Source organism: Panthera uncia, chromosome C2 (genome assembly GCF_023721935.1).
Source record: "Panthera uncia isolate 11264 chromosome C2, Puncia_PCG_1.0, whole genome shotgun sequence".
In the NCBI taxonomy this organism is placed as follows: domain Eukaryota; kingdom Metazoa; phylum Chordata; class Mammalia; order Carnivora; family Felidae; genus Panthera; species Panthera uncia.
This window is the reverse complement of record NC_064810.1, coordinates 96,791,213-96,817,623: the sequence shown is the minus strand read 5'-3', so window position 1 is coordinate 96,817,623 and position 26,411 is coordinate 96,791,213. Positions and strand designations below refer to the sequence as shown.

Below are 26,411 nucleotides of genomic sequence, written 5' to 3'. Positions count from 1 at the left end.
CATTTTACAGATGGGTGCAGTGGGATGAAGACCTTGTCTCACTCATTGTTATGGAGATGATTTCAGTAAATTAAAATTTGAATCCTGGACATTTAAAAATACCATCTTGTGACAAAGACAATCTCTTCAACAAATGGTGCTGGGAAACTAGACAGCTACATGCAAAAGCAAAAACTAGACCACTTTATACCATACACAAAAATAAACTCAAAATGGATTAAAGACCTAAATGTGAGCCTTCAAAATAATAAAAACCTAGAAGAGAACAAAGGTGATCATTTCTTTGACACTGGCCATAGAAACATTTTTTCTAGCTATGTCTCCTCTGGCAAGGGAAGCAAAAACAAAAGTAAACTATTGGGACTATACTAAAATAAAAAGCTTTTGCACAGTGAAGCAAACTATCAACAAAACACAAAAGGAACGCACTAAATGGGAGAAGATATTTGTAAATGATATATATGATAAGGGGTTAGTATCCAAAATATATAAAGAGCATATAACTTAACACAAAAAAGCAAACAATCCAATTAAAAACAGGCAGAGAATATGAAAAGACATTTTCCAAGGAAGACATACAGATGGTCAACAGACTCATGAAAATATACCCAATGTCTCTAATCATTAGGAAAATACAAATCAAAGCCACAATGAGATATTATCTCATGCCTGTTAAATGGTTAAAGTAAAAAACAAAACAAAACAAAAATAAGAAATAAAGGAAAAATTGTGCACGGTTAGCTGGAATGCAAACTGGCACAACCACTATGGAAAACAGTATAAAGGTGTCTCAAAAAATAAAAAATAGAATTACCATATGACTTATTAATTCCACTACTGGCTATTTACCCAAAGAAAATCAAAACACTAATTTGAAAAGATATATGCTCCTCCATGTTTATTGCAGCATTATTTACAATAGCCAATACATGGAAACAACTCAAGAGTCCACTGATAGATGAATAAAGAAGAGTGGTATACACAAACATACACACACACACACAAAATGAAATATGATCCAGTCATAAAAAAGAATGAGATCTTGCAATTTGCAACAACATGGACCTAGAGGTTATAATGCTAAGTAAAATAAGTCAGTCAAGAAAAGACAAATACCATATTATCTCACTCATATGCGGAATTAAAAAAAAAACAAAACAAAACAAATGAAGCAAAAAAAAAGGGGAAACTAAAAAACAACTTAAAAATGGAGAACTAATGGCTGTCAGAGGTGAGGTGGGTGAGGGGAATGGGTGAAATAAAGGATATTAAGAGTATCTTTATCTTAAAAATAAAGTATTCTTATCTTGACGAGCACTGAGAAACATAGAATTGTTGAATCATTATATTGCACACCTGAAACTAATATAACACTGTATGTTGATTATCTTTGAATTTAAAAAAATTCTAATAAATTAAAATTAAAACATAAAAAGACCACTTTGTAATGTAACATAAGCCAATATACATCATAAGCCAGTCTGGAAACAAGTTTGGTAATTCACTACCATGAGAAATTAAAACATGTTTAAGAGACTTGTATGTGCACATACAGAGAAACTATGTATAATAACTAAATGTCATCAGTAGGAAAATGGAAAAACAAGTTATGGTATATCTCTACAATTGAATCTATACAATCTATACAATGGAATACTACTCATCAGTAATAGGAACAAACTATTGCTATATACAACATGAAAAAATTTCAAAATCCTTTTCTAGAATAAAAGAGGAAATAAAGAAAAGATTGCATATGTTATTATATTTTTATAAAATTTTGGAATATGTCATCAATTCAATGGTGGCACAGATCTGATCAGTTTTGGCTTGAGAATGGGATAGTGAAGGGTGTATATTAATAGGGCCATAAGAATCTGTAGGATTTGATAGAAATATTTAGTACCTTGAATATGATGATGGCTTAAAATGTTATATCAAAAATGCAGAATTTAAATATATGCAGTTTATTGTACATAAACTAAACCTCATTAAAGCTTTAAAAGCATTAAAGAACTTAGGTAAACCTGAAATCTGACATCTGTGACCTACATTACAAGCCTGAAGTTTTCTATTTTCTTGAAACTTTTCACTTAGCAAAACAAGAGGTAACGGAGGACACCATGCATCTCATTGAGAATCTCACTGTTATTGTGATGAAATAACTAGGTCTTTGACCCAAAAGACTCAATTTAAGTGTTTAATTACAAGTGCTGTGTTTTCCCAACAAAAGGATTGCACAAATCCACTGGCAATTTATCTTGCTGCAGCACCACATATGATACGAAAACGGCTCACAGTAAAGATCAGTAATGTTCTCTGCAATGTGGCTAAGAGCCTAGGCTGCTTATGCAAGGAATTATGTAACCTGAGAATAGATGAATATAGACACTGAATAAGTGTCATCTTATTCAAGGAAAAGCAGAGTGAAAACAATGTCTGTAACCAAATGCAAATGGCATGCCTAGAATGAGAAATGAGAATTAGGTCTAAGTGGTAAGAAGAAAAGGGTTACTTCAATGGAGTTAGCAGCAAAGAATAATCGCAAAATAAGTAAAGGGCATCTAAACCATGACTGCATGTGGACCTGGCAAAAACAAAAACAAAATAGAACCTGATTGATGAAAAAAATATGTGAGAAAATCCTAGGTTAGTTATAGAATGAACATTTTACTTTAGAATGATATTTTAACTAAACCTTGGTACACGTGTTAAGATATACAGGATGTACCATTTCAGGAATTATACTCATCTTCAGGTGAGTAGAGATCTGAAGGCAAACCACATCATAGTATGTTCTGGAAGTAGATGTAGCCAATCACTATACATCTGACCCTTGAACAATGCAAGCATTAGGAACAGTGACCCCTCTTACGGTGGAAAATCTGCATATAACTTTTGACTCCCCCCAAATTTACAAATAACCTACTGTTCACCAGAGTCTTATTGATAACTTAAATAGTCAATTAACACACATGTTGTGTGTTATATGTATTACATGCTGTATTCTTACAATAAACTAAGCTAGAGAAAAGAAAATGTTATTAAGAAAATTACAAGAAAAAAATCATGAGGAGGAGAAACTACATTTACAGTAGTGTGTGTACATTTCTTGGAAAAAAACCACATATAAATTGAACCAGAAAGTTTAAATACGAGTTAAGACTCAACAGTAGTTTAACTGAGAAAGAAAATAACAGGTTAAAGATTGCAAAGATAAGAAGAAGTATATCATAAAAAGTCTCTCAGTCCATTTTTTTGAAGTTTGAGATTTTGTACATGACAGAGGTCATTAAATATTTTTAAACAGGAAAATAACTCAATTATGACTTTAGTACAAGTATATAGTTTACAGTTGCGAAGGGACATTTGATGGGGCACTCCAGACTGTGTGATTTTATATTATAATGCTAGATATTACAACATTAGATAACAATATCCAAGATACTATGAGACCAAAAACTGCAGAGGTGGAGACAGTCATATTAAGTTCAATATACAGAATCTAATGACAACTCTGAAAAAGGGATAAAATGTTTTAAGTAGTCTAAACTGCTTCCATAATTCTGGCTTTAGCCACTTGTTAGTTACTATAGGAAATAGTAAGAAAGAGCATGTTTCACATTTGGCTTGCTTGTTTTACATATCTATGGGAGCACTAGGAGAAAATGTATATTTAGTTATATATTTTTCTGGAACCCAGGGTAGTTACCTGGACTAGAGATACAGATTTAGAAGCCTTCAGAGTACAACTAACCAATCAGGAAATGGATGAAACAATCAAGGGAGGAGTGTCAGATTGCAGGGGAAGGAAAGAAAACAGACGTATGGATTGAGAAGAAATGTTCATAAGTGAGCAAAATGGCTTTGTAGAAGCAAAATAGTAAAAAATTTCAAGAAAAAAAGGTTATGAATAGTTTCAAATGTTCAAAGAACAAATGAAAAAGACTGAACTAAATCGCTAGAATAGACAATTTTCAGTGGCGAAAGATGCCAGATTAAAGTAGGCTGGATACTAATTAGAAAGTATGTGACCAAGATATTTAGTTTGCCTTAATCCTGTTTGATGCTGAGATACAAAGAAGAAAAGAGGGGAGGGGGAAATAAATCATAGTAAGAAACTGGTCCAGAGGACAGACCAGAAATTTTACTTATCTGGTAGCTTAATTTTAAGTTCATAAGCATCCAATATTTATTCAGCACTAGGTATTTATCTTCACTAAGTACACAAATCAAATGACCACATTTTTCATTCTATTTAGTAGGAACTGCTTGAATGGAATCGGAGTCAGTTTATCTGGTTTCAGGATCAGTTCTCCACTCAGGGAGGTAGTGAAGGATGACAAAACAACAATAAACACAAGAACTGAATTGGAAATAAGCAGGTAGGTTAAAAACAAGTCCCATAAAATAGGTTTCATAAAAAGTGGGAAAGATAACCATATACAAAGCCCCTAATATTTGGTAAGAATTTATTATATGATTCACATGGATTTACTGTTTTTATATTTCAATATTTTTTTTTACATTTTACATAGCTTTCCTTAAATACTATTTCATTTGATACTAATGACAACTAAGTAGTTAGGATATCACTTTGTTTTGCTTGATTTTGTTTTAGGTGAAGAAATTAAAGTTTCAGAGACTCCAGGGAGTTGATTAAGATTATTATTCTAGAGTTCAATGTTTGAAGATTATATAGGAACAATAAGGCTGTAGACATTACTAATATAGACTCCCAATTAATTCAAGTTTAAGGAGAAGAGTAAGCAAAAGATATATTAGTATTCAGCTTCTCATGAATTTCCCAGTACATATTCCTATTAGCTTAATGATTCTTTAAAAATTGGGCATTTAAAGCAGGAAACACAAAAGATATGCAGGAAAGAAGACTATGAAGGAGTTACATATGGAAGTGGGCATGGATGATGAATCATGTTCACCATGGATAAAGGTGCTTGCTGAGTCTTTGAAATATTCTGTGCAATTAGTTTATTAGAGGCATTTGCACATCATTCTTTGCCTTGCTCTTGTGTCTGTATTCCTTCTTGCGCCCTTCCAGTTATGATTTAACATTAAACATATTCTGATATATATTTAGTCTTAGAAAAAAAAGTGAATTCAAGTTTAGAATCATTCTTTCAGTATACCCCACTTTTCTTCAGATGTATTCTAGCCTTTTAATTTAGGATGATGTAGTTGAAAGAGGACTGGAATTATATTTAGATTTTCCCTTTCCAGATGCCACTTGTACCTCTTGTTGCATAAGCTTGCACAAGATGCTTGAATTATTTTTATTTGTAATTTTGAGCTTGATTATTTTTATCCATAATTTGAGAATACAATAGCTATCCGGACTACTTCACTGGTTTATACTAAAATTCAGATGAGATAACAGATGTATCATTAATAGAATATAAGTCAGGAGCAACATGGTATAATGGTTAAAGAGTGCAGACTGAAGAACCAACTCTGATTTTGCCACCTTCCAGCTATGTACCGTTAGCAGGTAACTTAGTCTTTTTGTGCCTTGGTTTAGTTATCTGCAAAATAAGTACGACAATACTAGTTTGATCTTATGGGTAAGAGGAAATACTCTACCTAACGCTCTTTGAACTGTGCCTAGCATACAGTGAGAATTATCCGAATGTTTCATGACGATCATAATGATGTGCCAGACACTGATAGTGCTGAAGATCTCACAATCACTTATTTCAGTAAGTAACTTGGAGAGATATAAAAGCTCAAAATTGCAATGCTGAAATTCTGTTAATGAAACCCATGGTATTTCTGAAATTTAACTTATGAAAGTCTACAAATCAACTTAAGCTTCCTTTAGTGACTTGCAGGCTAAATCAAAATGGAAGCAGATAGAGCCACTTTCTGCAGATAGAGTCGCTTTCTTGTGACAGAATCCCCCCATATCCACACTCTAAATCCCTAGAAGCCATGAGATGTACTGAGGAGGTCCAGGATCTGCCTCAAGCAATATTATATTGAGATATCATCTGTAAACAAACTCACTGAATAACCTGTTTCTTGGGTCTATACAGGCTGAAATGTAATGCTTTAGTGATTCTTTTATGTGTAATTCTACAACTGAAAGTGCAAACTTTGGGACTTTAAGGATATGACCAAATGTAGTAACAGTAGGTGTGAATTAATAATTCAGCATTTGAAGTGCTGACCATTAGCATATATATTTTCAAAAGATCATCCTACAAAAAATTTAAAAAGTTGTTCACTTAGCCTAATTGTTTCCTACTATTGAGAACTCTAATTTATTCATTATGAGTGGGTTGACTGGTATGCTAGGAGAGTCCCGCATTTTTCCTCTTGTTCTGACACATTTATTTTCACTGTCCATTTCATTCTCAAAATTGTTTCAGTTCACATGTAAAATATGCAGCCACCTAATTTACAATTTTAATGTAACTTTTAAAGAAATCCAAATCAAATCAAAGCAACTACCTATGTCTTGATATGGTGCATTTTTAGACCTAAAAATTGAATTCAACAAAACTGGATCTAATAGAGTGCAGTTTAATCACAAAATAAAAATGAGCAGAATTTTGAGGATATGGAAGCTATATGATGCACTTGCAACAGTGCCTAGATATAGTAAGCATTATTTAAATGTTTAATGAGGAAGGGGAGGAGAGGGAATAGAAAGAAACTAAGATACAATGGTTAAGAATTCACAATTTCAATAGGTAAAATGTAGGTGTAAACTGAAGATACGTGAATAAGGAGAATATTAATAGTTCTAATTACATATTTCACATAGCAATCATGATTCATCAAGACCCTATGTCTCATAGTAGTACATTTTTCTTGAAGTCAGACACTTTCATTTGAATCCTGGATCATACTTGAGACCTTAAGTTTTTATTTCTTACTTCCCTATCTTGGTAAAACTAACTAACCTTTTGAGACCTCAATTTAATTATCTTTAAACATAGACAATAACAAAACTCTTAGGAGTGTTATGAAGATGAAATGGCATAAAAGAGACAGATATACAAGTATTCAGAATTATTAGCTATTGTGATTACCAATTCTATGAAGATATCATTACTTTGAAATTTTCTAGTTTCATTGCAAACATTATTTATAATATAGGATAGCAAAAGGAAGTACCATCTAAAATTGCGTTCAATCAAAATTAGCATATATTTCTTTTTTTTTTAATTTTTTTAACGTTTATTTTTGAGACAGAGAGAGACAGAGCATGAACATGGGAGGGGCAGAGAGAGAGGGAGACACAGAATCTGAAACAGGCTCCAGGCTCTGAGCGGTCAGCACAGAGCCCTACGCAGGGCTCGAACCCACGGACCGTGTGATCATGACCTGAGCCAAAGTCGGACGCTTAACTCACCAAGCCACCCAGGCGCCCCTTTTTTAAATTTTTTTTAATGTTTATTTACTTTTGAGACAGAGAGAGACAGAGCTTGAGGGAGGGATGGACACAGAGAGAGAGAGGAGACACAATCCTAACAGGCTCCAGGCCCCCCGAGCTGTCAGCACAGAGCCCAACGATGGGCTCGAACTCGTGAACCGTGAGATGATGACCTGAGCCGAAGTCGGCTGCTTAACTGACTGAGCCACCCAGGTACCCCAGCATATATTTCTTTTTTAAATAATTATTCTTGAAGAAGTTAGTAACAGGTTTCATAATTGCAAAATTAAAATTTTGGGATTATCTGTACCCACAAATTCCAAGAGGCAAGTAAATTCTCAAGGACCATTTTTTTTTTAATTTTTCTAGATTTATTTTTGAGAGAGAGAGACAGAGAGAGCGAGCATGACTGGGGGAGGGGCAGAGAGAGAGAGGGAGACAGAATCCAAAGCAGGATCCAGGCCCTAAGCTGTCAGCACAGAGCCCAATGTGGGGCTCGGACCCACCAGCCAGGAACTCCTGACTTGAGCTGAAGTCAGATGCTTAACTGAGAGAGTCACCCAGGCGCCCCTCAAGGACCGTTACTGAATGTTTATAATATATTTAAAAAAAGAAAGGAATAGAAGTAAAACAACATTTAGCAAACAGTATTCCAAAAAAAGAGAAATCATGTGTGGATTATGATATTATAAAAAAGCAAAATGAAAAAAGTTAACTGCATTTCTGCTTGGATATGTGAGACTCCCGAGTTATTAAAAATTATACAAACTAGGGGCACCTGGGTGGCTCAGTCAGTTGAGTGTCCAAATTCAGCTCAGGTCATGATCTCACAAGTTCACGAGTTACGGCCCCCCATTGGGCTCTTGGCTGTCAGTGCAAGCCCGCTTCAGATCTTCTGTCTCTCTCTCTCTCTGCTCCTCCCCCTCGCCCGCTTGCTCTCTCCCCGCTCTCTCTCTCTCTCTCTTTCAAAAATAAACATTAAAAAAACTTTACAGAATACTCCATTTTTGTCAAAAACCATCACAACACTCTCAAAGCTATGTAGTATTCCAGTGACATATATTCTCACAGTTCACAAATTTATTTCTGTAAACATTTCCTTGCACCCTCTCAAGAACCCTGTGATGTAGGCAACATTAAGTCTCTCAATCTCTGGAGCAACATTCTATCTATAGTCCTACATCTTCTCTAGATAGATAATCTGACAATAGTATCACTCCAACATCAGAAAAATAAACACATGGGGCTACTTTGTGTTGAACCTAAAGAATGGCTTAATTGTAATACTGTGCGTCAAAGACTGACTTATTCCTTTGTCCGTAGAAGGCAGTGTTGGCTCTGCCAGATATTTATAGACTAGAACTTAGTTTCAGCATCTGCAAAATGTGAATACAAATAATTACTTCAAGACTGTTATAAAAATTCAATCACATGCTTAAAAGTTTGCACATCATAATCTGCAGATAATGGATGCTTCTCCCGCTACTGTGTTGTCTTCCAAAAAACACTAAGATTTCAGTTGTACATTAAGAATGGCTTCATGATCAGGAAGTTAAAATTTATATTCTACCAAAGGCTATCAGAAGAGGTTATTGCGTTTTTATGGCAGATAAAATTCAAATGATAACTACCTTCAGTATTACTAACACTAGCAGTAGTTGGTAATATAGTATTGTCAGCAAAGATGATAACAATTATAATAATAGTCATGACTAAGTTTTATATAGTGGTTTTTCGTGTCTGATACTAATCATTTTTATTTTCATAATAACCTTATTTTAAAGATGAAGAAGCTAATGAATACGACTTTCTCCAAATCACATTTCTGATTACTAGTGGAACCAGGATTTGAATCCAGAAATTTTCACCTCTAGGGCTCATGCTTTTTATAATTATTTTATAGATTATTTATAATTTATAGAAGCTCTGTAATACAGTTATTATGGTATTGTGGGAAAAAATGCTTATTGTATTCTTGCTTGACTAAACAGATGAAATCACTTGACTGTTTAAACATTTTTTCAGACAGGCACAATGTGGAGTAAACACATGTTAAATAACATATATCATCATCCCTTTTTCATTGTTGTTAATTTGTTTCCCATGTCCACTGTAGTAAAATGTAAGGATTTCTTGACAAAATGTTAAAATTTACAAATAATTTGTAACGGATCATAATGTGCTTCCTGAGTGTCTTAATTGTGTAATGAACATTTGCTGCTTTTGATATTCTACTTTACCATTTGATAAACAAGTCACTAGATATAAATCATTTAATAACTGTGAGGAATCTGCTTTTCCAGATTCTATAACATAAATTTCCTATGTATTTTAGGACAAGGAGAGTTAATTTTTCTTTTTCTTTCCTTTTTTGTTTAAAATTTTTTTTATTTAAATTCCAGTTAGTTAGTATACAATGTAATATTAGTTTCAGGTGTATAATATAGTGATTCGACACTTCCATACAATACCCAGTGCTCATCGCGACAGGTGCGTTCCCTAATCCCATCACCTGTTTCACCCATACCACCCACCTCCCCTGTGGTAACCATTAGTGTGCTCTCTGTGGTTAAGAGTTTCTCGATTTGTCTCTTATACACTGGAATATTACTCAGCCATCAAAAGGAACGAAATATTGCCAATTGCAACAATGTGGAAGGAACTGGAGGGTATTATGCTAAGTGAAATGAGTTAATTTTTCTTAAAGATATTAATAAGTTAGGCAACTATAAAGAAATATTCAACTATCTTAAGGCTTATCTCTCCCTAGTCATTCTTTTTTTTTTTTTTTAATGTTTATTTATTTATTTTTGAGAGAGAAAGAGCACAAGCGGGGAAGGAGCAGAGACAGAAGGAGACACAGAAGCCAAAGCAGGCTCCAGCTCCAAGCTCTGAGCTGTCAGCACAAAGCCCAACTGAACTTGAACTCATGAACTGTGAGATTATGACCTGAGGTCAGATGCTTAACTGACTGAGCCACCTGGGCACCCCTATCCCTAGTCATTCTTGCAATGATGGTTCTAGCTTGCAGCAGAAGGTAATAAGATCTTTTGAATTATTAAAACATACATTCATTTACTCTTACCATTGATGAAAACTTCAAAGGTATGTCTTACTACAACAATAATTGTGAGGAAAAATAAGTATTTTTTGATATGCGCTTTGTATTTTTATATGGTAATAAATGTAGCATTAACATCAACAATATAGCATTATAAATATTGGAGTTGTTGTTTATTTGGATCTTGGCAATATTCCATATTTTTATGAGAAATACACGTGTTTTGAGAAAAATAACATGAAGCAAAACAACATTAAAAAGCATTCTAACTATGTGGCTATTATCCCAAAACACGAGATAAAATAATCAATTTTAGTGATTTTTTTCCCTAATTGTTCAGTATTTTCTAAAATATTTATATTAATTTTATATGTTGAATATCAACATTTATGTCTCTCTAGAAATATATTTTAAGTTATAAAATTAGAATTTATGAATTTTAAGTTAATTTTCATTTTACTTAATTTTGTAATACCTTTCCATAAAGGTAATTATTCCTAAAAATGAAATTGATATTTCTATTTTTCCCCAAATATGAGTGCCATAATTGCCCTCTAGATATTTTAACTAATTTTCACACCCAACTGCAGTTTTTAAGGTGTCTCTTTCTTTACCCTTGCTAACAGTGTGCTTTATCATCAATATAATAACTTCAGTTTTGAAAAAAAAATACGATGCATACACCACACTTCATAATCCTTTCTGAATCATCATACAAAGTATAAATTATAGCATAATGGTGATTACATTTTAGGGAAAAACATTTTAATGCATATTTATAAAGTATACTGCCTCCATTAATAACAAATATTGTAATTAATTTTAATACTGTGGGTATTATAAACAAAACATGTAAGTATATGTGTACATATGCATTTGCACATATGTATAGAATATACAAACTATAATGTTTATTGCTGCTTGCATTTGAGGTGAACTCTTCTTGAATTTCATTAAAGTTATATACAGATTTTTGTATGGATTTCTTTTTACTGAGATTTAACATTGGTAAACTATTGGAAAACTCAAATAACTAATCTTGCTTTTTGTTGTGAAAATGGCCTTTATCAAATACCATTATTTTATCAACAAGACAATTCTGTTACATCAAATAGGAGTTCCTCCTCTTCATGTGGTATTGCTGAAGATCAGAAAGATAGGGGTCTCATCTTAGTTCACACCTAACATGCACTGGAACTTTCACTGGATTATAAAACCCAAAATTTCATTTGCCCTGTTCCACCACAGTGAGAGTAAGCCATTGTTTTCTTCACCATTGTATTCTAGGTCACTAGAAAAGTAAACTCTGAAGCTTTTATATATGTAGATATACAGATATAGACTACATCTATATCTATAGTATATGATCTATAGAGAGTATATACTATATACCTAAGTAGATCTGTACCCCATCACTTTTTTCATTTATTAACTAGAACATTTCTATAAAACTTCATCTAATTTGCTATATATCTTAGATCTTTATACATACACACACATACACATTTCTTTTCACTTTTGCCTTTTTAAATATTGTTCTTGCTTTTTTTTCACTTTTATTGTCTAAATCCCCTTTATGCTTTTGACTGTATCTATTCTTTGTTGGAGACCTTGCAATTTAGTCTTCATCTCAGAGACTATTGTCTTTTATTTAATTTCTTCAGTCAGCTCTTATTTTATATGCTTTCATGTGTCCATTTGTAGCCAGACTCTTTGTATTTCTGAGTTTTAGTGCTATTTTGATTCTGAAAATGCTTGTTGAATTACATTTAATTCATATCAGAATGGTGTTACAGTTTTTGTTTTTTAATTTAGAGAACTTTTTGGTTAAGAAATAGAATGCTCATGTTTTCTTTTATTCTTACGGTAACTTTAATGGGTTCAGGTTCACATTTTGCTGTTTTGATTAGTGTGTTGAATTTTCTGGGACTAACAGTACAAAGAGCCTATAAAGGTGAGGTTTGGTGACTTCCTTCACTTCTTAGCTCAATACCAAGCTATCCCGTTGCTACAGTGATGTCTCTAACAAATGGAAATTAACGGAATCTCTTCTGGTCCAACATTTTATATTTTTTGCTATTTTCTAATTCCAACGAGGCTTTAATTTTCAGGCACTTCTTTATATCTCTTCACCATCAGGCCTCCAAGGAGTCCCTTTATAAAGATTTTTCCATTGTCTGCAGACTTGATGCCTGCATGACACCACCATCCTCGGTAGCACACATTTTGAAGTGCAATTAACGTTCTCTGTTAATGTTTTCTGTGCTTTCTTAACCTGGTTCTACTTTTTCTTTCATTCTTTTTTTTTTTAATTTAATGTTAATTTATTTTTGAGAGAGAGAGACAGCATTATCAGGGGAGGCGCAGAGAGAGAGGGAGACAGAGAATCCCAAGTGGACACCAGGCTCTGTGCTGTCAGTACAGACAGAGCCCGATGGGGGACTTGAACCCACTAACCATGAGATCATGACCCGAAATGAAGTCGGACGCTTAACCAGCTAGCTTGGTTTGGCTTAAGCCACCCAGGCCCCCTGTCCTGGTTCTACTTTTCTACTATAGAAAATGAATATTATTAGGTGTTATCTGTAGTCATTCCCAATAGGACCCAACAGCAGTCCCTTATGTTCATCACAACTGCCTGTGACTCTCCATTCAGGTACTGGCTCCATTCAAGTACAGGCATTAAACACAATCTGTGGTCTTAGGTAGTTATTCACCATTAGGTAAATTAAAATGTATGGCATTCTCTTTGTCCTAGTTATGCTGTTGGTATTAACTATGGATGATTTTATTATCTAACTTTACTGATCTGTAATTTTTTCCCTTGAAGGATGTGCAGAAATTCAAAATTTAAAAGTTCTCATTATCCTTGACGTACTTTGAAATTCTACATTAATATTTTGAATGGAACAAAGATACCATAGTTTAGAAAGAATTCTAAATCACAAACTCCTCCAGAGAAGGAAGACAATTATAATTTACAAAGCAAAGCTTTATTGCTAGAATAACTTTCACTCATTCAAAGGTCTTTGAATAGGAAGGGTATGAAAATAAGAATGTTTTAAGTAATATAGGCAATACTGCACTGAAGTGTAAGCATGGTGAAACTAAAGAAGACAAAGAACTGGGAATGTTTCATTTTCTCAAAAGGCAGAACTCATATGAATTAAAATGTCTCATTGCTTTAAAAAAACAATTTAAAATGTACTACTGAAAAGAGATACTATTCAAGGATTAAAGAAATCAGATAAAAATATTTAGAGTTAGGTTATAAGAGTCTTTATATAATTCCCCTAGCTAATAAAATTCAGAAAGCTTTTCAGCAACTGGAAAAATTGACCCCAAAGTATTCCATATTTGCCAAAGTACTCTGTTAGACTAGAACCACTTAGCAGATATGAAGATACATGAGCTACATGTCACAGAAGAGCCAAGCAATGTGCACGTGCTGGAGGGTTGGTGGATAGTGAGGTGGCTACGCTTTCAACACATTGGGAGAAAAAGAAGATAAGCCCTAATCGAATTACAGGAGTAACTTCAGCAGCTTCCAGCGTTCATAACAGACTTAGAATCCATGACAGCAAATCAGACTTTTATTTAGAGGCTAGTTTTGAGAAGATAGAGAACTGCCTGCCGAATCTGGAGGATTTATGTGGGCAGTGTGAATTACAACGATACATAAGTATAAGAAAAATAAAAGGAAGGAACTTTAAAGCTTCTGAGCTGAACTAGATGCAGAGCATACCAAGAAGGTCCTGGAATGCAGCAAACCTAGCAAAAGTTGTTTAAGCAGCTTTTTGAGGAAGACTTCCAACAGATCATGGAATAGTGTCTTTCCACAGGTCACCTTCAGAAAGCTGAGAGGTGAGGCTAGTTGGGGAGAGAGTCCACTGGCATCCGAAGCTCTTCCAGGGTGTGCAGAGATGGTGTTTTGTGCTTCCCAGATTGGGGCATGGGATAAAGTCCTCGGAAGTCCCTTTCTATTATTAGTGGATGCATCATGCCATATTTGTCTTGTCATTGCTTTTCCTCTTCCTACAGTTCTAGGCTTTAGTTGAAAATAATTAGAATACATGGAAATGTTGAAGCAAAAAAATAAAAAAGACAAAAGAGGCATTACCCATAATTCTACAGCACAGTATAACCACACCTACTACTATTTTGGTGTGGTTCTTTCCAGTCTGTGTGTGAGAGAGCATTTATCAGTGTAATTGGAATCAAACTATACATAGATCTGGCCTTGTATCTAACTTTTCTTAATATTGTTTGGCAATCTTGCCTTCTAAATAATACTATCATATCATTTTAATTTTTCTATAAACTTTTATTATTTCATTTTGTATTTTTTTCTATAATTTTGGATGGATTTCATCTGCTAATAAGTATGTTAGAATAACTGCATGTGTTCAGCATTTATATTTAGATTATTCTTTATTTGGTATTTATGTTCCTAATTTTTGAAATATTTAAATATTTAGCTTTATTTAAATTAGTTTATAATTAATTTATTTTATGAATTGTGAATATTTGCAGTGTAACAGTTATTAATTTTGTATTCCAAAAAATATATAAAAACTTGTGTTATTATTTTCTTCCAACATTCAAGTCAGTAAAGTGAAGATATAAGTTTTAACTTTAAATATTACATAACAAAGAAAATTCAATTAATCCAATACAATTTAGAAAAGAAAAATTAGAATGCGTGGTAAGTTTCAAACATAAAATAGTTAGAATAAATATAATGACATAAAACTCACAAAACATGTGAATATGTTAAATTACAAGATTCAAAGTAGAAAGCCCTATCTTTCTATATAAAGCATATAAATGATGAATAATTAAAATATTTATGTATATCTACTTAAATTATACATACTTAAAGCTATCACAAAAAGAGGAAAAACAATAGAATTCACAGAAAGGCACCAGATAAGACCTATTCAAAAGCAAGCAACTGTAGTCAAAAATAATGTAAGTTTAAAATTTATAATATATCTAATATGCAGAAAATGTAACTTTCTTCCCAGGTGTATAATAAAGTTAACTTAGCTAACAAGCTTCCATTTCTACTTATGGTGGAAAAATCAATCTTGTCCACTTCATTCTAGTTGTAAGGAGAGAATGGGAAATCATCTCTTTTAGAAATATAGGACAGGAAATAAAAAGAAATGTATTGCAAACCTTTACCTCAAATTCCACAATTGTACAAAATGTATAATGCCCCGCAAAAAAATAAAAAGACAAGGACATTGGAATAAAATAGAGAGGAGGGGCACCTGGGGGGCTCAGTCAGTTGAGCTTCTGATTTTGGCTCAGCTCATGATTTCAAAGTTTGCGAGTTCGAGCCCCACGTGGGCTGACAGCTCAGAGCCTGGAGCCTGCTTCAGATTCTGTCTCCCTCTTTCTCTGCCCCTCCCCAGCTGTGCACTGTTCCTCTCTCTCTCTCTCTCTCTTTCTCTCTGTCTCTCTCTGTCTCTCTCAAAAATAAATAAGCATTTAAAAATTTTTTTAAAAATGAGAGGAATTAAATATCTCAAATACCTACACCTTATAACAATAGGATTTTGTAAATGATAAAAAAAAAAGGTTTCAATTTTTTTTCAAAAGCAAGTAAACCTTAGGATAATTAATTAAATTAATTCTCTGATGTTCCAAAGTACAACTTATATTGGTTGTTCCCATGGATGTTATTAGTCAAGAAAAATAACACTAGTTGCTATAATTAAAAAACAAAAAAAGCCTAAACACAATGGCTTATTACTGCAAAGCTTTGTTGTGTCTCTAATAAACATTCCATGAGGGTCAGAGATTATGTGTGTATATTTGTAGGACATGTATCTCCATGCAACCATTCAGTGACTAAATACTATTACCTAGGGCACTGGAGATTTTCGTGTATCCTCTTTATAAGATATACAAATGGATAAAGAAAGGATATATAGAATCTTGTGAGAAAGGTACATATAGCCCCATCACAAAAGTATTTGTATATCATTTTCATCTACGTCCCATTGGTTATAACTTAGGACTGTGGCTCAAACTCACTCCAAAAGGGCACAGGAAACATATTCTAACTGTATTCCTAGAAGAGAAAATACTACATTTAATGAGCACAGAGTGCTCTTTAAAAAATCTAACATTTTGGTTACCAAATGTATGTTTTACTGCCACTCTTTTACTTAGGATGTTTGTTAATGAAGACACCACACAATTTCATCCAATTCCTTCATCTAATTCAAATTCATGGATACCAATATCCTTGAGATGGCAATATGGATCTTTTTAAGAAATCAATGTAAGACCTAGAAAGTTTTCTATGCACCACCCCTAAACAATCAAATTATAGTAATAGAGCGGGGAGAGACAGTCACAGAAAAATAACCAGAATATACGAGTAAAACTAGGAGATGAGAGGAGTGCCCTGCTAAGGGCACTGACAATTCTTAAATCTTGCCATCATTGTGCAATGGTCACTTTACACACTGATTCTACTCTCTGAAAGGAACTGCTGTTTCTGTTTTCCCTGATGTTCTTGATTCTATTCTTTTGGAGTCTGCTACTCATGTATTAACTTCTCTGGTTATATCTGAAACGAACGGTGGTGGGTATTCCCTCGTTGCTTTCTGGGCAGCCTCTACAGGCTATTCAGCAATTGTTTTAAGATGAATTGAGGAATCACAGAACATTTTAGACAAGGCTTATATTCTCCTTGGTAATAGGATTTCCTGCAAATTTAAGTCTTAAATAAAGAAAACAAACTAATCTAATTATTGCTATAGGGCATTAAATTTTTAGTGAGTTTCTACCACTCAAAAACTTCTTCAAGCTTATCTCTTACAATTTTAGTTCTAGAAATGTCAAAATTTCCAAACATTTTATGCCCAAATTGTGGTTCTCCCTGTATTCCCTTTCCTTTGCTAAATGACCAATTGTTTGCTGAATTTACACCATTTTTTGGTAATACCTTATGAATGGCAATCACTAGTAACTAATACACAATTCATTGTGATGCTTCAAAACTTTTTTTTTAATGTTCATTTATTTATTTTGAGAGAGAGAAAGCATGAGCAGGGAGAGATGCAAAGGGAGAGATAAAGAGAATCCTAAACAGGCTTCATGCTCAGTACGGAGCCCAAAACAGGGCTCAGTCCTACAACCAGGAGATCACGACTAAGCCAAAATCCAGAGTCCAATGCCCAATCGACTAAGCCACCCAGGCGCCCCTAAAGCTATTTCTAAAGCTAAGAAAACACACACAGTACTTCCTTGGTTGTTGACAGTGAAGATTGTACTCACAATATGCCATAGTAAAACAAGTGTAACCTACATTCTAACAATTGTCTGCCAATATTAAGGCAAAGGCACATATTTAATATTTTATTGAAATATTAACATTCTACTTCAGGATATCAACATATGTGCTAATTTGGAAAAATACAGCTGGTTTAATCATATTTACTTAATGAAGTCTGCTCTTCTTTGTGTTAAATATAAAATAATCTTAAAATTCTATTTTGGAGAATTTTTACTTACACATACTCCTTATTATTATCAGATCAAGATATAGAGCAAATTTCAGCTCAGAAACCTCCTTAACACTCCCCTCAACCTAGTCACTACTCTTATTACCATAGATTAATTTTGCCTGCATTATTTGAATGAAACTATATAATATATATACTTTTGTGCTTGATGTTTTAATTCAGGATTATGTTTATGACATTCACCCATGTTGTGGCTTCTAGGAACGTTTGTTCTTTTTCAAGACTGTGTAGTATTTCTGTAGTATTTTGTAGAATATCCTACCACTGATTTTTTAAAGTTTTACTACTCATGGACAACTTAGGTTAAGTTATAACTCTATTGTGAATAAAGCTTCTCTAAGCATTATTGTACATATCTTTTCATGGAAATACACAATCATTCTTGGTTATATACAGGAGTGAAGGTGCTGGGCCATAAAATATGCAAATATTTAAATTTATTAGACATTGCCAAAATTTTCCAAAGTTGTATGAATCTATATTCCCAAGACAAACTGTGAGATTACTAGTTGCTCCGAAGCCTTTCAAACATTTGTATTGTCACTACTTTTAATTTTATTTATTCTTACCTTTAAATTATATTTATTTTTAAATGTTTATTTATTTTTAAATGTGTATTTAATTTTGAGAGAGAAAGAGTATATGAAAGCTGGGGGAGGGGCAGAGAGAAAGAGGAGAGACAGAATCCCAAGCAGGTTCTGCACTGGCAGTGCGGACCCTGACCCAGGGCTTGATCTCACCAACAGTGAGATTATGACTACAGCAAAAACCAAGAGTTGGTCATTTAATGGACTGAGCCACCCAGGTGCCCTGCCCAGGTGTCAAAGGGATGCAGAAGTATCACAGTATGGTTTTATCATTTATATATCTCTATATATAGAGATATATAATGGTTTATTAATCTATATTTCAAGTTGATTAAAATTTTTGATCATTTTTACTACTGCAGTATTTGTCTTACGGGTTTATTAAACTTCTTTGTGCATCATGGATGTGAGTTATTTTTTGTTATAATAACATTATTTTATTATAGACATTTGTAATTTATTTATATTAAAATATAATTCAATTTTAATGTTGATTTTTGAGACTATCTTCTTAATATACTTAAGTATAATTTATCAATTTGTTCTGTTATAGGGAACTTGTGATTTATGAAGTTATTTTTGCCCTCCTGTAGATCCGGAAGATATTCTATCATTTAGAAGTTTCATAATTTAAGCTTTCACATTTAGGTTTACAATGTATTTTGTGTATTTTTTATGATGCAAGATAGTAATCAACTTCCTCTCTATTGCATGTAGATATATTATTGACCTTGAAATATCTATTGAAAAGGCAGTTATTTTCCTACCAAATTGAATTGGTGTCTTTCATGAATCAGGTTTCTATATATGTACAAGTATGTATCTTAACTCTCATTTTATTGTCTGTATAAATCTCATCAATTTCATATAACAAGTCTCATTATTTGGTAGATAATAAATCATCAGGTTTTGTTGCTCATAAACAAAATTTACATAAGTATTCTCCATATAAATTTTCAGATCACATCAATTTGGACACAGATCTGATGGAATTTTATTTAGGACTTCTTTAGTTTATAGATCTGCTTGGGAAAAAATAAAATGCTAACAATATTAAATATTCCAATCCATCTGAAAATCCATGATGATGAAGTTATATCAATTGACTGATTTAGGGCGCAACTGATTTCTCTCAGTCATGACTTTTATTGTAAAGATCTTGCACTTTTTTACATAGATTCCTATGTATTTAATGTGTATAGGTAATATCTTAAAAACTTTTTCCTCTTAAGAAATACATTTAATTTTGTATTCAAACTCATATCTAGAAAATTTAAAAATTCATATTTTAATTCTTATTGTTTATTTTGGTAGATTCTTTTCAATTTCACATATCCCCAGTTATGTCAACTCTGAATAATAATGATTTAGTTTCTCATAAAATGACCTGAGAAGTTTTTTTCTCCTTTTCAATATATTGGAAGAGTTTGTACGATTAGTAAGTGTTGGTAAATTTAACTCCAGAGTTTCTACAGTAGGAAAAATTTAGGTAGAGATTCAACTTTTGAACAGATACATAAGTATTTAAAATTTTTTTTTCTCTAGTGTGCATTTTGGAAATCAGTGAGTTTCCATTAATCCTAGTTCTCAAGTTTACTGACATATTTTTTCAAATATTATTGCTACCCTTTTAATTTTTAATGATGTCCATTTTCCATTTTGGATATTTGTAAAAAGTTTTATTTTCAGTCATCATTTCTTGATTATTCTCTGCTTAGTCTTCAAGTGTGTATGTGTTGTTGATTTCATTGATTCAATTGCTCACTTTTTTTTTTCTTTCTAATTTAATTAGTTTCCAGTATCTTTGGGTTTTCTATGCTGTCAGGTAGCATTTTGAGAATAAATATTAGCTCACAGATTTTCACCTTTTCTAATTTTTGAGATGTCACATTTTCATTATTTTTCAGTCCAATATTTTCTAATATTTATCCTTTTTTTTATGTTTTTATTTATTTATTTTGAAAGCAGGGTTGAGAGAGAAGGAGAGAGAGAATCCCAAGCAGGCCCCACACTGTCAGTGCAGAACCTGATGTAGGCAGGGCTCAAACACATGAACTGTGAGATCATGACCTGAGCCAAAATTGAGAGTTGGATGCTTAACCAACTGAGCAACCCAGCCACCCCATTTCTAATATTTATTCCGACTTCCATTGTTCCAAAGGTTATTTTAAGCCATACTGATTAGTTTTCAAACATTAAAAAACATTAAAAATTTTAATTCAAGGCTATTTTTTAAGTGTTTGAGACTTACTTTGTGTCCTATAATATGGTATATTTTTGGAATGCAGACCAGATTCACCCAATTAAAGTGGTTTGGTAGTAGTCTGTAAAAATAGAAGTGATGTTAAGTTGATTTTTTTTAAATTTTCACATATTTATTGACTGTCTGCTTGCTCTATAATTTATTGGGGGAAAAAAGTATCTTGAAAATATCCAAGTACAATTTTGAATTTTTTTCTTCTTTTGATTCTTTAAACTTAAGTTTTGTATATTTTAAAGGGTGCCTACTAATTTCATGTAAATTTAGGATTCTTATATTCTTTTGAATAATCTTTTTTTTCATTGTGAAGTATTTCTCTTTATCTCTGATAACACTGTTTCATTAAAGTATATTTTTCCATTAATATAATTTTTACCATTTTGGCTAGTGTTTTCATATTGTTTTATCATCCATCTTATTATTTTCAAAGTTTCTGTGTTTTTACATATAATGTGTGTCCATTGCAAATGTCCCACATTTATTTAAATCATTTTGTAGTTTGTTATTTAAAATAGACATTTAGTCAAAACCAAACTATATATTTATATTTGCACATATATTTATAGAAAACAGACTAAAGTTATGAATAATATTTAATTGAGTTTCTATTTGGGGAAGAGAGTGGACCTTGGGGAAGGAAGTAGATCAAAGATACATTTGCCTATTACCTCTATTTTTTAATGTTATGAGAATATAATTGTGAAACTTAAATTATTTTATGTAATATTTCACTTTAGCAGCTTTAGTAAAATTTCCAACAGAAGGACCAGATTTTCCTAATAGTTTTGAAATCATTCAGGTTATTCAACACCGGGTATTTTACTTTCCAAATTTATCCTCTGTCACCTGCATCACAATCTATTTCTCTACCAGCCCATACTGTCTTACTACTCTTTTCTTCTGCCAAATTCTTGTTCTTTATACAGATTATTTTAGTTATTCTTGATTCCTCCCCTGGCTTTCATAGAGTTCATCTACTAATTGTTAGACGACATAAATCTGTAGCATGTGGAAAGAGATTTTTTTTTTCTTTAGTGTGATCCAATTCAGCAATATTCTCTAAGGATAAAAATCACTCAAGCTAAAATTTTATGGCCCTTTTGTGAACACAAAAGAAACCAAAAAAAAAAAAAAAAACCCAAAAACCAAAAACATGTACACCCAGGGTTTAAAGGAGTTATTTTTCTTCTGGTGATATAGTTAAACTACAGGAGATTACGAACTAAGATATACTGAAATAATAACCTCGTTTTACCTTGTCTCTAGTTGGCACCCCTAAAATGGGATCAGTAAAGAAATTTGATAGTAAAACCCTGATCAACAGTTGAATCCCCTTGATTTCCTGTAAGTTACATTCTCACTCAGAGTCTATTTCTTTTTGGGTGCCATACTTACCAAAATACTTTATTGTGATCTACTTTTCTTTACATGGATTCACAATATGTTGATATTGGCAAGTCTTACGGAATATACTTAAACATTTTTCCATAAAGGAAAATTACTGATTACAGAATAAGCAACTTGCCCATGATCAAATTTCCAGTTAATGATATGCATATATTTGAATCCAGTTCACATGCCTGGTACTGGTAAAATACCTTTATTCTTTTCTTTTTTCTTTCCTTTTCCCCTTTCCTTTCCTTTTCTCACTTCCTTTCCTTCTCCCCTCTCCTTCCCTTCCTTTCTCTTCTCTTCCTTACTCTACTCATCCCTTTCCTTCCATTCTTCCCTTCCTTCTCTTCTTTCCCTTCCTTCCCTTCCTTCCTTCCTTCTTAAAATGTGGCTGGGTATACGTAATTATATGTATTTGTAATTAAATAAGAACTGGCATATTACATATATAAATCAGTCATGATCAATGAATCACACTTGAAGTCCATCTTGAAATTCTACGCATTGAAAAGATTCACGAGTCAATTAAATTTATCTAAAACATGAATCTCCCCAAAAGAACAGAACAACAAAAGATTTACAAGTTCACAAACAAGTTCAAGAAAAGCCTACAAAGTCTGTAACTTTTTGAATTTTAGAGGCTTTAAGAAGGTGGACTGGATAAAAATACAATCCAGTGAAATCTTGTAATGGCTTAGAACAACAAATAAACTCATGGTCTTGAGAAACACAATTCACCAGGACTCAGTGAAACAACATTCCTACCAACAAGTGACAGTATTGTTCTCATAGCTCATGAAAAAGAGCTTAAAAACTTATCTAATGCTACATAATGTTACTTACCCTTCATATTTTCATCTGAATTTATACCAAGAGGAAATCCACATCATTAAAAAAAAAACTGAGATGAATTTAAGAATGAGAAAAATAAGAGACAGAAGAAAACATGGAGCAATCTTGAAGTCAATGAAGTGTTTATAATTATGCATCTACAACCTCTTAAATCCAGAATTCTATCAACATGTGGCATTACATTAATTAAGTGAAACAGGGTTTTTATTTATTTTCAATGAAAAAAAAGTTTAACTCAAATAAATAGGGTTTACTCTGTTTTTTAATTGTACAGTTTTTGCCATAGGAAGGTCATACAGTGGAAGAATGACAGTCCACAGTAAAAGAATTTAAGATACAGAATAGCTTAGAAGATATATCACTTTTTGTGTAAAGTGAAGATATAACTTAATATCTGAGATATAAAGTAAAAAATTAAGAACTCAAAAATAAGATAAAGGTACTACTGATAAATCTAGAATTAACCCTCCTTAAAAAACAGGTCTATACAAGATTTCTGTTTTTTCTTAATTTTGATAATTTATATCTTTCAAGGAATTGGTGTACTCTCTCTGATTTGGTCAAGTAACTGTCATAAGCTATTTTATAACACTTCTTTATTTTCATGCTAAGGTATGTAGGAATGCTAGTGATACCCCCTCTTTCAATTCTAATATCAATGATTTATATCATTTCTTAAACTTTAATATTTATAAGTAAATAAAGATTATTTTATTTTATTGTTAATTTTTAAAAGATCACTTTTAGAGGCACCTGGGTGGCTCAGTAAGTAACTGTCTGACTTTGGCTCAGGTCACAATCTCAGTGTTCGTGGGTTTGAGCCCCATATCAGGCTCTATGCTGACAGCTCAGAGCCTGGAAGCTGCTTCAGATTCTGTCTCCCTCTCTCTCTGCCCCTCCCCACTCATGGTCTGTCTCTGTCTCTCAAAAATAAATAAACAGACATTAAAAAAACTTTTTTTAAAAAAGACATTTGTCGGTTTTATTGACTTTTTAATTTTTTTCTATGTTCTCTTTCATTGATTTCTGCTTTTTATTTTTTCCATCTTTTCTTCCTGGGTTTATTTTACAATTCATTTTCCAGGAGTTTTTCCCTCCGGAATATGGAGAAAACAAAAAGTAGCTAAAATTACCTTAATTTTTATGAGAATATATTCAAGTTGGTCATGTTTTATGTGTACACACACATGTCACACACATACACCCTTACTACTAAAATAGGAATAGTTTATGCTTATACAATGTTTTACTTCACACAAATTATACAGTTGTCTTTCTCTATTCCTGTTTTTTATTTATGCTATTTATGTTATTTATTTTAAAATGCTATTTTCAAATATGTGAACTGTTGTACCAATTAATGTACAAAATATTTTAGCCAAAATAATTATGTTCTACAATCACATATTAATGTGAAAATTTGCAACTGCTATTTATCAGAGTTATTTGCTATTTTATCCCATAATCTGTCTATATTATTTTACTGCCCATAATAATTAATAATGGCAATAGCTTAAATTATTATCACTATCATTACTGTGAAAAATATCCCTATAATTCATTAATTTATTTAATAAAAATTAATTTATTAATTTACTTGCTTCCTTTGGTTTATTACAAACCTATGAATATAATTTCTTTTTCTCCATACCTCCCATTCCCAGCTAGGACCTATTGCTGAGAATTGTATATCCAGAATTAGATTGTGAACTGATGAAAAAATATATAAAAATTTCCCTGAAATATTACTGATAGGACTACTGGTAAAATAGTTTTCAAATTTATTTTGGTGTTTTATTTCTATGCTCTTATTTCTTAAATTAATTGGAAAAACATAAATTTTAGATAAACCTTCAAGCAGAAAAAATGAGAGAGGTTAAAGACCACCCAAATTAAAATGCTGACACTTCCAGGAAAGAGAGTGGAGTAGGAGGACCTTAGGCTTTCCTTGTCCCATGGATATACTGAGATAACATCCATATCAGTGTATATAAGCCAGAAAATGACACAAAGTGTGACAGAACAGACTCTCCACAGCTAATCCTAGAGAAGACACGACATCAAAAAAGGTAGGAAGGGCAGAGACGCATTCAGGAACCAACTCAACCCCAAGACTTTCCTTAGGATAGAGGGACAACAGAAGCATGGAAAAGGAAGAGAATCAGACACCACACCAGTTACCCTAGGCACCCAGGACACCGGGGCCCATACTGGAAAGACAAATCCTTACAACATTTGGCTTTGAAAATGAGAGGGGCTTAACTTCATGAGTTCTTACTGAGCTTAACTGGAACTTTAAAAAGCAGGTCTCAGCTCTAGGAGAACCTGGAGGAAAATAGGAAACTGAGTTCCTTCCCTTAAAGAAACAACATAACAAACAGCCTGCTGAGATATAGCATGGAAGCAGCAGTTTGAAAAATAGGTATACATGGGGAAACTTGGTATGGTATATATAGTAAGGAGATTTATTTTCTAATCTCAGAACATGTGCCAGGGGACAAGGATCTTTAGGAGACGTCTTCAAAAACAAGAAATGGCCAGTGCTACTTCCAACCTTCAGCCTAGAAACATGGACAGTTGCAGGGATTTACGTGAATACTCTATCTAGCTTGCTAACAACTCATCCTACCTCTGCAATCTCCTACAGACTGCCTCCTCCAACCCACATTCAGCAGGAGTCCAAAGAAGAGTCACAAAGGCCCTGGGTGGCTTAGTTGGTTGAGTGACTGACTTTGGTTCAGATCGTGATCTCCTGGGTTCGTGAGTTTGAGCCCTGCCTCGGGCTTTATGCTGACAGCTCAGAGCCTGGAGCTTGCTTTGGATTCTGTGTCTCCTCTCTCTGCCCCTCCCCAACTCATGCTCTGTCTCCCTCAAAAAAAAAAAAAAATTCAAAGAAGAGTCACAAACAAGGTATTGTGTAAGTAACACGGATAAGGGGCCCACAATACTCCTAAGTGACTCCACCTCTGGGAAAAGGGGAGACAGCCACACATACCAGCTTCACTGCTGTTCCACAAGCTAATAAAAACCTCTCAGGGGCCAAAACAGGGAGAGCACCCCGTAGTTCAGTACGATTGTAGCTGTGGCAAAAGCCTGGTTGATCCAGCTCAAGCCCAAGGCAGCCCCAGACCAGCCCACTCACAACACAGGGACCAAACCCATTGTGGACAACAGACAAAGACAGCCATTGTAGATAACTAGAATAAAGGCAAACGTGGCTCAAACACAACAGTAGGGTGCACACAACACACATTAGAGACACCCATGAAGCACCAGGTTCTGATGAACAGGGGACACTGCACAGCAGGGCACTACA

At 33.2% G+C, this 26,411-nt stretch overlaps 1 pseudogene; it reads left to right on the top strand.

Annotated features, from left to right (window-relative positions):
- The window catches only part of LOC125921613 (dysbindin-like), a 64,769-nt pseudogene extending 50,441 nt beyond the window's left edge, over positions 1-14,328 (top strand).
- The last annotated feature ends 12,083 nt before the right edge of the window (positions 14,329-26,411 follow it).